This window comes from Trematomus bernacchii, unplaced genomic scaffold, assembly GCF_902827165.1.
Source record: "Trematomus bernacchii unplaced genomic scaffold, fTreBer1.1, whole genome shotgun sequence".
Taxonomy (NCBI): domain Eukaryota; kingdom Metazoa; phylum Chordata; class Actinopteri; order Perciformes; family Nototheniidae; genus Trematomus; species Trematomus bernacchii.
In genome coordinates, this window is record NW_022987739.1 from 11,862,610 (window position 1) to 11,875,918 (window position 13,309).

A 13,309-nucleotide genomic window follows, 5' to 3' on the forward strand; every position below is an offset into this window, starting at 1 on the left:
TCAATGCCGGCCTGTGAGGGTTTTATTAAGGCCTGCAGATGAAACGAACAAGGCCACCGTCAATGCTCTCCTCTCTCTGTCTTAATTCTGCCCCACTCTAGCGTGACTACCTACACACCTCCTCTTTTGCTTCGTCTGCAATGCCCACCCACTCCCGTCAACGACCCCGTCCCGCCACATGAAGACCGTGGCCGACTTCTTACAGTACAGTTCTGAATTAAACATAAATGTCTATCCAAGACAGTGTATGAATCATTCATTCTTTATGATGCCTTTGACTATGATGCAGGCTAGTAGTAAACGGGCGAGACAGGGTTTTGTTATTCCATTGTCCAGACGCATCATCCTCATAGACATCCACCACCTCCAGCATCCGCTCACCAGCATGGCGGGAAACATCCGGCGATACCCACTGGAGTTGACATGGGTAAAAAAAAAAAAGGGGGGGGGGAGGGGTGAAATGCTACCGTGACCTTCAGAGTTATGACCCTCGGGGGCGAGTGGTGGCTGCAGTGGTGAATAACCCTCTGTAAGCTTCTCTCCCTGAGGAGATTTACATCTGCCTCATCCAGTGAGAGCTTTCCTAATTGTCTGCTTACCGGAAAACATCCTGCCAAGCTGGCAAACACAGACAGCTTGTTAGTTATTCAGATCTACTGGCTACACGTGGTTAATGAAGACAAGGATATCATACTATTCCAAAACTACGGGCAATTCTACTTCATTTCTAACTCACGCCTAACCCAATCCTCATAATTTGCAATGCCACAACAAATAATATTATTAATGTTGCCTCCAAAGCATGGCAAGAAACACAGTAACACAAATCCAGAAAACCTAGTTACCAAGTAATTGACTGTAGTTGCAGGACATGGGACTTTTCTTGCATATTTATTTTCATCACCATAAAGTGCAGCAGCAATGGAGCTGTAGTACAGATCAAAGCATCATTCATTCACATCCTTGGCTTCCTGTTATGTGTAAATGCACATTACAGATCAAGTTCTATAGAGTTACACTCTGAAAATGATCTTCAGACACATTTGTAAGTTGTATTATTGTAGACTAGAGGTTTTCAAACAGTGAGGCAAGGGGTTGAGGAAGTCATATAAGGCAAAGCTACTGCATGAGGTGAAAGGCAATTTCAAACATACAACTGTGGATTAAAATTGTCACGATTTGTTGCTGATAATATCCAAACTCCGTTTAATATTACTTTGGAAAACAGTAATGTTTGGATTGACTTATGAGAAATATCTGTGCACAGTTCTATATTATTACAATGTATTATACATTTACTTAATGTCCTATTTATATAAAAAAAAAACACATTTCAAGCAAAACGTAATTTTTCAGTGTCCATTAAACAATAGGCTACATATCCTCTTGCTACCTGAATGTAAAAAAAAGTGAATGAAACGTGTTTCTTTAAGTAGTGGTTTTAGTGTTTATGTGTTTAAGGTAATTTTTGCTGAGGTAACCCTTAATGGCCAAATGCTTTAATTTGCGCCAAAATGTACAATGTTACTCATTGGCGAGATTTAAGCCACATCTAGACAACATATAAGTAACACTTGTCTTTGGAAAAATGGTGACTTACATTTTCCTGGGATATATTTATCTCTGTCCATTGCGCATTAACGTCCATAGATCCACTTAGAAAAAGAAGAAAAAAAGACGCTCCTTGCTGTGTAAATACGGAGCTTGCCTTAAAACGATCGTTCTAAAAGTGTATCCAGTATCAAAGTAGTACGGTGATACATGACTGTACTTCCACATAATATCTCCAAAACAGAACAGTTTATATATAATTCGGCATCGTCTGAATGCAGCGAATTTGCCGACGTCTAATCAAATACAGCTTTTAAAGACGAAGGCTCAAGAACTTGCCCTATGACCTCATGGATCTATGTGACTCCATACTTCCTGTGTATATTTCCCAAAGCATTGTGGGTAGATGGAAAACTAGTAATTATCCCTTAATTTAATGAAAAAAACGAAATTGGCATAACAAGAGTGACAAAAGAAATGAGTATTAACTCAATATTAACTATGTTCCTTTTGTATAACAATGTTTGTCAACGTTTAAAGGTGCTGGGTGAGTGCAGAGCAACGTGTGTATCATTTTAAAATAGGTTACAGTTTGAATAGATGGGAAATAATGTATTCTTCCCAACAGTTAAGCTCCTTTACTAATATGTTCACTTTTACTGTATATTTTGACTAAATGTGGATAAATTACTAGTTATATGTTTGTTATATTCTCAGGTTGTCTAAACACGTCTACAATTATCCTTGAGTAAAGAGCCTTTGAATGTCTTACATGCTGCTTTAACCTGCACAAAGACTCCATCAGTGACGATGATGTGTTCCTCTCACCAATGAAATTAAAAACTGACAAGGTTATGTTTACCCTTAATTTACACACTTTTCTGATTACTGTGAAAACAACATAATCAAACCTTCCACACAAGCTCTGCTACCCCCTGCTACTTCAACCCTTTCACTTTGTTTTGATTGTGATTGTTGCTGGCAGACATGAATAGACATTGCTTTATGGAATGGCGTTTTGAAATGAAGCTTAACATATTTGACAGGGAGAGAGAGGCCCTGAGGCTTTTGCCCCATCCTTTACAGGTCCTCCTCTCCTTCCTTGGGATAGAGGGAAAATCTTGCATTTCTCCAGGACCGCCCATCTTCTCTTTCCTGACATCTTGGCGTGTTCCAGGAAAATGTGTACATATCAAAGCCATTAAAGTGTCAAACTCCACAGTGGGCTTAAAACAGGTCAGAATGTTCATGAAAACTTGTGAATAGTGCTTTTTTTGCCCTCATTCTGGCAGTCAAGACTTTCACTAAAGAGCTTATCTCTTAGTCATTTGAAATGACAAGCCAGTGTTAAAAAGATGCAAGGACAATCTTTTTCTCTGCTGTTAGAATAATCTATAGAATATATTATATTTGAGGACCATCTGTTTCCTGACAAGATTTACTACAATATGGAAACATTAGACAGAAGGATGAGAGATGCTCTTTCACATTAAACAACCCTTCCTTTATTTAATGATTTACTTAGTTTTCATTACCATTGTATAGCCAACAATGGGGTTATGGTTATAAATGGCAACAATTCACTGGTTTTAGTTATCCAGACTGTTGACATGTATGAACAAAAAATTACTTGTGGATCAAGCAGTGGACAGGATGAGATGGGATACTCTGAAATTGACATTGTGCTACTTAGAATTTCAAATTCTGCCACAGGCTGGGGAACAACATGAGAGAAAAAAATAGCCCGCTGTTCATCTGGAGGTGACAACTAACAAGCACTATCCTGGCAATTAGACTGGTGCAGTGCACATGGGCGAAGCTTACCATAAAGTGTGCTTATGATTACATATTTTCTTGTCTCTCTCTCCTTCCAGTCTCCTCCCGCTTTACATTTTGGGTCCCCTTAAACAGCTCCGCCAGCCATCTGCATCTGTTTTCATTTTGACTGTATTAATGACATGGCCAAAAGCGTAGGCCTGGTGGCTTGTAATGAGACTGCAGATTGTGACTTAAAGCTCATCTTGTAAATATAATAAAAGTGTATTTGCATTTGTAGGTGTTTGTGTTTATCAGGTACCTATCTGTCACTCTCTGCATATGCAATGTGTGTCAGTCCTCTCTCACATGCCTGAATTTTATCTGTCCAGCTGGTGACAGGTGAGTATGATTGAAGTGCATTTCTGCAGCAGAAAACAACGCATGCTTGGGCATGCCATCCAATCACCCATCTCATACATACAAAGAGGCTGGTTGATTGATGTCAAGTTAAGACGTGTACACAGTAGAAAACGAACCTGCCACGCCTCCATTACTAAGAGCTATGTTACTAAAAGGTCTCTAGAAATTAAAAAGGCTCCTAAATGAAGGTTTGTGTTTCTAAAATGTCTAATTTCTCTGATAAGAACGAAAGGTAAGGGAGAAAAAGCTCACGTCACATATAAATACTTGGGTGGAAGATTTCACATTGTACATCATCTATCTTACTCAGCTTCACAACAGGGTTTCCTTTGATGAGCCCTTTTATCATGGTGTTTGATGAACTTTTTGTTCATAGACATGTATTTCATAGTTGTTCTCCATTATTTTGAATGCCTTCAAATCCACACTGGTTATTGTAAGATCGTATAAGACCCTACAACGAACCATCACTTTTTACAGTGTGTGGCCTGGATGTCCAACATGGGTATTTGATTGCTCCATGAGCAAAAGCTGGGTGAGGAGACGCTTCATAAAGTGTGTCCAGCCCATTAAGTCTGAGGGAGACTCCAGTAAGAGCTTTCCTTCCGCAGGCCTGTCCTTTAAGACAGCAGAGAGCGAACGCCTCTCTAGTGATCATTGGGTGGCACCAGATCTTAATATCAAGAGGCAGACTGGAGCATACACGTTGGTGCTGAAGTGGGATACAAATTATAATTTAAAACATCATATTAAAATCTTACAAATAGAAGCCTTAAATTCAACGGGTGCTATCATAAAAATATGTGACATTACAAAGACAAGCAGAGAGTGCATGCAAATTGGTGTGGGTGTCTTTGTGTTACACTATACACCAACTGACGCATTACATCATTTGTTTCATCACTGTGGTTCAGCTCCTATATTCTAATGTATTTTTGCATGAGGCCAAACTTTCTACTGGTTTTTTAAAAAGAATGTGCATGAAATATGGAAAGGCAAAATTCAGTGAGTATGATTGGTTGCCAGAATAAATCTGTGGTAGCATAAATCTGAATATAATTCCGAAAGGACAGTAGACTATTTTCAGAGAGGTTGGGTGCAAGTGAGGGGTGTGTGCTCCCTCACATACAAATCCAGGGGAGGATTGTACCTGCCTTGCTCATGTGCTCATGCATATTCTGGCTTGTGTGTGTGTGTGTGTGTGTGTGTGTGTGTGTGTGTGTGTGTGTGTGTGTGTGTGTGTGTGTGTGTGTGTGTGTGTGTGTGTGTGTGTGTGTGTGTGTGTGCGTGTGCGTGTGCGTGTGCGTGGGGGGGGGGTCGTCAGTCCAAATGTTCTACGTGACGGAACATAACAGGGAATTGTAACACACAGCAACATAATACATTTGATTACATTACATTGTACAGCAAGCCCGTAAGCCATTTCCAGGAACCATAAAAAAGCTATAACTAAGTTACCACGGGTACAAAGAAAAATGAATAAAGCCATTTTCTTTTAACAACCAGGGCGCTGGCGAGATATTGTTCTCTCCTCTGGCTTTTATGAGCTATGTATACTCGAGATGCGCTCATTTCGATCGAAGCAGGAGACGGCACAAGATGGAAAATGCACAACTTCAGGGTAGAACAAATTAACTCGATTGTTTTGTGGCAAACGTTAAACACGTATCTGAAAATGAAATGCTCATTCGGTTTCAGAAATCTTCTCTAATGCAAACAAAGATAAGTGTCTGCATTGATTTATAGAAACAATGGACGCACTATAGGCTCTCCCATTCCTCGTAAATCTTCTTCATCATTTCAATGGAGCTGAATTAAGTGGCAGCAGATACGTGTGTAATTCCGAGGTTACCGGGTAAACGAAAAGAAAGACAGCAAAGGCAGTTAAAAAAATTAATAAAGACACATTTAAAAGTTTGAAACTGAGACATTTTTTTTTTCTGATACTCCTCACTGGACATAAACATCTGCAACCATTTCACACAACATTGTTTTAATTCAAATCAGAGCGTCCAGCATTCAACAAGGGCATCCCTTGTAAAAAGTCAGTGTCACTGCTGTGCTGACTCCACCTCGGTGTAGCCATGGAGAGCTCGAGCTGCGCACCTCGAAATAAGCCCAACTCATTTACACGCCATTGGATCAACGTGGTGCGCAGAGGCAAATCCGGTACAGGGGTGTAGAGCAACACTACAGTACTCTCGAAAGTCCAACATGTGTACCTTTAGATTAACATTACAAACAACCGGTCCACACAAGAGAGAGAGAGAGAGAGAGGAGAGAGAGAGAGAGAGAGAGAGAGAGAGAGAGAGAGAGAGAGAGAGAGAGAGAGAGAGAGAGAGAGAGAGAGAGAGAGAGAGAGAGAGGAAGAGGGAGAGGGTAGCTATCAAAAATTGCATTTCCGATTGATGCCTGCAAGCCTGAATGTCTCTTGATCTACTGGCATGTCCATATGAATGGTTTTAAATGTAAAGCGCCTCACGGTCGACTTGGCTAATGAAGAACCCCCCTGTGGAGATGCACTTGTTTGATGGAGCCCCCCCCCCCCCCCCCTAAACCCCCTGCATACACTCTCTCACACACACACCTCCGCCCGAAAAAAAGATGATTCAGAAATATGCGTTTGGCTCCAGATCTATGGCATATACAAGTGCATAAGAGACATTTTTGAGAATCTTCCCCCGTCTCTCTGCTACAGTACCACCCGGGTTTCTTTTATTTGGCAGATTAAGATTGTAATTAACTCTCAGTGGGAGAATGAAAGGGAAGTCGTGCCTGTTACGGCCGTCGTTCAGAATGATGGATATCCTTCGTACAGAAGATACGCTCCGCTCACAGCAGCAGCAGCTATGCGGTGGCTGAGCCGGGTCTCCCGCTGAGTCCGGGACTACACCGAGCATCTCTCTCCATCGCACAGCTCTGTTGCAGCTTAAAAAGCTTCTTTGCAGTATTTTGAAATGATGCTCCTCCTTGGGCACTTGCCTCTGTGCTGGTGATAAGACCGTAGAATAACGCACAGCTCGCGCGCTCCCACACCAAATACCCACATGACTATTGTGTTCAAGCGGTTAAAACATGAAAAAGCCGTAATTTAAATTGCAGATTTTGTATTAGAAATACCGGGTAGACAAAAGTGTCCGGATAGAGTCAGGAAAAAGACACAGCCAAGTGTACCTACCTTTTTTTTCAGCCTCGGAGTTCCTCTTTCTTTCTTCTCTGTTTATAAACCCTCACATCTTCATCATCAAAGCAACAATAATCCCCGGGTTTTGTTAAGTGTGTGAGTTCCTGCGGCAGGTCCAGTGAGGAGCGGTTCAAGGGTTCCTCTGCTGGGTTAAATGATGTTTTTAATATCCACCCCAAGAGCGCAGGTTGCTCAGGACGCGTCTGGGTACGGCAGGAGGAGTCGCTCCCTCAGCAGCAGCCACCGTGCGCATTTGGAGAAACAAGAGCTGTGTCCGCGCAGGGAAGCTGAGGGAATGATGTCATGCGTCCGGCCCTCCCTTTCCAGCCACCTCACCTCACTCACGGCTTTCTCCACATTCTCTCCCCCCTCATCTCATTGTACCCTTCTTTCTTTGACAGAAAAAAAGACAATAAAATATACATTTAGTCAAGCACTGAATATTTAAATCTTGTTTTGAAATGTTCTTTAAAATAATTCTAACATTTTATTGAATGTTTCCGGAATTGAAATAAAAATGTGTTACTTTATCATAATATTCTGAGATTTGTTTTTGGAACACTTTTTTCATACGTTTATGAGGTTTGAAGCTGAAATACAGGGCTGCGCCTCTTGATTTTGCAGATATGTTTTACAGTGCTCCACTGACGATGAAGTCACGTAGCCCCCCACGCCTCAGTGAAGGTATCGTCCAGTAGCATCGCCAGCCTGCCTTTACCCGGGATAAAAGGGGAGGTAAAGCAGGATGAAAAACACCAATGCACGCCGTGCACTGAGTCAAAGCTCCCCCTCCCCGGTACAGCCATCGCATCTTAAAGATAAAGCTTCATATCTTCTCATCTGAGTTATAGCTGAGGATTGTCGTGTTTATCATGAACTACACTGCAAATAAATGACACCCCTTTAACATACCATTGGTCTTGTTTTGAGTGTAAATAATTTAGGAAATGCAATTGTTGCCAATAGGATTATGGATGAATTTAATATGTTACAATGGAAAAACATGCACGTTTTGTCATGATCATTTTTGTATTGTTACTTTAAGGATATACTGGGAAACGATTATAGCAAGTGAATATATGTTATCATATCTATGTGACATTTGTTTCTCCAGAGGAATATGAAAAAAGATTTAAGAGAAAGAAAATCTAAATCTTAATGTAAAACTACTGAAGATGTCTCTTTTAATGCAATAGGTCAGTCAAAAACGGAGACTAACAGCCTATTTTAAACTGGCGTATCTTCAAACGCATTTAAATTCCTCACAATGGGTGAGCAAGCTATAAGGTATTTTCTGCATCCCAACTTTGCAGCTGGCTGCTTGCTGAAAGAAACTGAAAGAAAGGACTGTGAGGGCGTTTAATCAATCAACTTCAGCTGCAGGTTTTACTTAATCAAATCTTTAAAGTGGCAGGGCTGCTTTCCTCCATATTGGTGCACGGATGCTCTGCAAGGACAAGTTGAGATGTTGCCCTGTGCCCAAATTATGCTTTTTCTGTATGCATGCACTTGTCTTTAAAGGGCGGCTAATTGTGGGAAAACACAGGTTATGTTGTTCAATGTTCAGTACATCCATGTCATCCATCAGACTGGCTTTCCATCCATAAAGTTTACTATATATTTTATATTCCTACTTATCTGTATTCATGATATGGGAAGGGGGGATATAAACAGAAGACAGATAAACAGGACAGGCCATTGACATGCCAATACATCACAGGGATAACAGACAAACACGCACACCTGAGGGCACCAGTGAGTCTTCAGGTCAATGGATCTGCATGTTTCAAGTGCAGCACCCAAAGGACCAAACCACTGTGTGACCCTGAGTCCTTTTTCTTAAGAGTTATATGCATTTTCAAACATGTCAGGTATAAACAAGATGTGAGGTATGCTGTTCTGTGGTCTTGCAGAATTGAACAGTTTGATGAGTAGTTAAAACTGATGAGTACAGCAAAGTATTACAAGCGGTAAAAGTAAATATTAAACATAACATTATTGCATTTAGGTGACATGCTCAAATGGTTATTAAGTATTGAGTCTGACGCACTGGTTGCAGTCTAGGGGGTCCAAGGCCGGCCAATTTCATCTTTTGTAAGGGCACCCTGTGGTTTAAGTGTCCCACACATGTGCCAAAGACGATTGTAATTGGTTTAAAGAAATACAAACAAGCCCCTCAACTTGAAGCATCCACATGGCCACAAACAATTAAAAATGAAAGAAAAATAAACCCTAAATGTTCAAAATGATGCAAAGATATGACAACAAAATAAAAACATATATTATGAAGATGGCAGACCAAAATCAATTGTGTCTCTGTGCAACAAAGAAACAATGATTCTTAAATAAAGAACTGGAAAGCACCCCACCCTACTTAACAACTTCATCATTTGTGGCCCCAGCAGGGTTCAGACTGGTAGCTTTGGAAGTGTTGAAGCCATTCTCTCCCTCTGAGCTTGAGAGGACCATGTGTGACCGTTAAGACCAACTAAAGCATCCAAGTCCCCTGGACTGATCATTTGATTGTCCTTTGCCTGTCTGCCTTTACTTTAGATAATTGGACATTTCTTTGGTGACACTCACGTCAGGGGGTCGTGAATTACGGGGCAAAAAGTCGACCGGGTAACATTTTTGATTTTACAAGCAGGCTTGTTGTCACAATGTTGAAGGTTACTGTATGTATTGTATTTAATATTAGTTTTGTTCCTTAAAATCAATCAATAAAACAGTTGCAGAGTCCTACTGTGCGTCTGTTGTAACCTTGCCACACCTTCAAGGATGAAGAAGAAGTACGAAGCTTGGTGATGAAAAAAGGCCAGCTACTACAACGTATTATTAGAAGCTAGCGGGTTGTCTCTGCTGCAGTGATATTTTCAGAATCAGAATCAGAAACAGGTTTATCACCAGGTAGGTTTACACTTACGAGGAATTTGACTTGGTGTCGTGGTGCATAAAAACAAGAATTAAAAACACAGGTAGAAAACTAGAAAAATATAAAAAGTAATAAAAAATATAGTGTAAAATATAACAGTATTTACATTGCAATGGAATGAAATAGAGGAATAAAATATGCAATAAAAATCAGCTGTAATACAAAATAATGTATATGAGTCTGCGGTGTGGTTGAGGTAAAGTGTCAGTGGGGGGGGCCGGGTCTTGTTTAAGAGGCCGGTAGCGGAGGGGAAGAAACTGTTCAGGTGGCGAGAAGTTTTGGTCCTGATGGAGCGCAGCCTCCTGCCAGAGAGGAGGGGGGTGGATAGTTTGTGTCCAGGGTGGGAGGGGTCGGCTACTATCTTCCCTGCCCGCCTCAGGGTCCTGGAGGCGTGCAGGAGGCACATTATGTATCAGGGTTACATTAATTAAAAAGGCAATAGCAACGAAATCCACTGGCTTCTAATACAAGTCTTTCTCACTTAATCTCTGAGTGAGAGGAGCAGCATTATTTTATTTGTATTTTGGCATGAGGCAATTAACTTATCAATCTCAAATGGCTATCACATACTCTCGACTACAGCATGCATTCCTGTCGTTGTCCAACCCCATGGCATTGAATGAAATGAAATAGATCTATCAGAGAGAGAAAAAGAACACTAGTAAATAAAATAGCTCCCTGATATTGTCATTTGTTATGATAAAGTATGACACCTTTGGGGCTGATACATCATCCTGTTTCCTGATTAAAATTACTCTCTGCTGCCTTAATGTTTAAATAAAGATACGGGAGCTGGTCAATTTGCTTTAAAAACAAGAGACTGCTCCTTGTCTTCGATTTAATCACAACATCTCTCCCCTTTCTTTTTCATTCCTTCTTTTTTCCATCACCTACTTCAATTTCAATGATTACATTACATGTCATTTGTTAGACGCTTTTATCCAAAGCGACTGACACACATTTAGTACTGTGGACAGTGCCCACAGGAACAATTTGGGGTGAAGTGTCTTGCCCAGGGACACAACGACATGCTGACTGCAGTGGGATTCGAACTTGCTACCCCCTGATTCGAAGTCCAGCACTCTATCCACTGAGCCACAGCCGCCCCTTGTTGTTCTTCTCTAACTTTGACCTCCTCAGTTGACCGGCATTTCTCTAACTCCTCTTTTGTCTCCCTTAATAGGTTCATCTGTGTGTGGGAAAGCCATGCCAGTCAGAGTGGCTGGATGAGTGGTTTAATTAGAGAAAAAGTAGTCTGTCGCCTCATACTGAGCACGGGCAATCAAGGGCCACTGGCTGGAAGAAAAGTCGGACGAAGCCATTCGTTGATTGGTGATTGTAGAAGTGTTATTTAATCTACATGATACGCTTAAAGAGCTTTGAGTCAGATTAGGGATAAAGATAATGCACTACAGTGGAATTAATTGTACCAAAGTAGAGCCAAGTTCCAGGCCAATTGTATATATATTGTATCTGCTGATGCCTGTCTACTGAATGTGCGCACGATTATCAGCTTAACACAGTAAAGGTCCATAAATGTACTTGAATTATGTGTGCATTGTCTGCAATAAAACATGTCTCATATTTTACAATCAACAAATCGATGAAAAAGTTGTCTTTCATGATCTTGTAATTATAGTTTTTATGTTTTATCTGTAAAGATAAAACATGAATGTTATAATATTAAATAAAAAAGCTAAATGAAGTATAGATGACTTGTTCTAACCGTGATAAGTGTCTTATTTTCTCTCTTTGTAAGCATCCAGTTTCCTACACATCATTGAACAGAAACATGTTTTTTCTGAAGATAATAAACAAGAAAGATGTAGTTTTTAGTAAAATGTGAACATGACAGCTGTATACAGTTGTGTTTCAGATATGCATGTTTTCCACAGTAAGTAATCCGCCTTCTGTGCAGCTTAGTGATTACTTACAAAGAGTTAGTGGCTCGATTCCCCGCAGGTCACCACACTGAAGAGGCACTTCTCTTACTGCGCGTTGCTTTGGATAAAGTGTCCCCCAAATGGCATCTGCACTTTCCAGCGGTCTGAATGGCCCTTGATTAGACAACCAGATGAACTGAGGGAACCATCTAAATCAGTTATAAAGCATAATTGAAAAGTACTAACAAAGAATGAATGAATTTAATGCAAATGAATGTATAATTTCCTTACCTTTCTACAGTACTTAATACTTGCATCTGGGATCAAATAAATAATGTCCAATTTACCACGGTTTCTTTTCTCCTGCTCTAAAGTTCAAGACTGTTTCATGGTTTGTAATAATGTCAACACCTAATATTTAAAATAAACTAAGAGTGTCTAATAAGTTACAGACATTTGGAAAATACAGCCTGGCATTAGAACTTTGGAGAACTTTGCATCGCTGAGTTGAAGATAACACTGCTGAATGTTGCTGAACGGAAGCTTACACATTGCATAATAAACATGAGCCAATGAGTGACAGTGCACATAATGAGACTGAGCATATTGTTTAAACCATTTTCACTTAATCCATCATTACTGTGGTTCTGCTGTGCAGCGAAAGTTTGGGATCTTTGATGCAAACCAGTCGTAAACAAGAGTGTTTTGAAAGCATCCAGAGAGAGATGGAGAGCTGAAAATATGATGGGATTAAAAACAACATTGAAGTCGCAGCCTTTTCAAAACTCTGAGCAAAATTCGGTTTTCATTCATATTGTTTTGACTGTTTGTGTTTACCACTTAATTTACCTGTAATACAAATGGCACCCTTAGGATCAGAGGGTCATAATCACACCTGTATACTCAATAATTCTCAGTGACAAGAGCAGACACATAGCAAAGAGAACTTGCCTGTACAAGTTAAAACATTTAAATGGATGATCATTAACATTTCCAGTAGCTCCTGACCCAGATACACTAAGCTTTGTTATCCAACAAACTATTAGGCTAATTTAGCCATTTAAAAGGAATAACAAAAAAGGATAATGAGAATTTCACAGTTCTTTGCACAAGGTGTTAGATTATTAGAGTGGCCAAGATGTCTCTGACTGTAATATCTGAAATTATAATAACAGTTTTTCAGTTCCTTTGAAAAATATTGTCTATGAGTAGGAAGGAAAAATAGTGCCTTTGGATTGACAGTGCAGCCTGGTCTCATGCTTCGAATACAATGCTTGGCTAGAGGATTTTGGGTTCTTGACATCAATGCAGGCACCAGGCTGCATGGTATATCCAAGATAAACCCATGCTATCAATATTAGATACTCAGAGTAACAGACCTTAGTAATGCTGCAAAAGTCTGTTGACAGAGTGAAGGTGTATTGGTCAAACAAACACACTTTTTTACATTACCTAAACTCAACCATTATGATCAGTTTCACACTGCAGAAAATAGCAAACACTGCCAAATACTTTAAAACCATTCCCTCTCTGGAACTTATTGCATTTAGTGAGAGCAAGGTCTTTATGTATCCTTAATTT

At 40.2% G+C, this 13,309-nt stretch overlaps 1 protein-coding gene across 1 annotated transcript in view; it reads right to left on the reverse strand.

The window, feature by feature from the left end:
- ptprsa (protein tyrosine phosphatase receptor type Sa) overlaps positions 1-7,143 on the reverse strand; it is a 228,539-nt gene extending 221,396 nt beyond the window's left edge. Inside the window, exon 1 of the mRNA XM_034146584.1 lies at positions 6,908-7,143. The gene's annotated coding sequence lies outside the window, so the exon portion shown is untranslated. The remainder of the gene's footprint in view (positions 1-6,907) is intronic.
- Between the last annotated feature and the right edge of the window lie 6,166 nt (positions 7,144-13,309).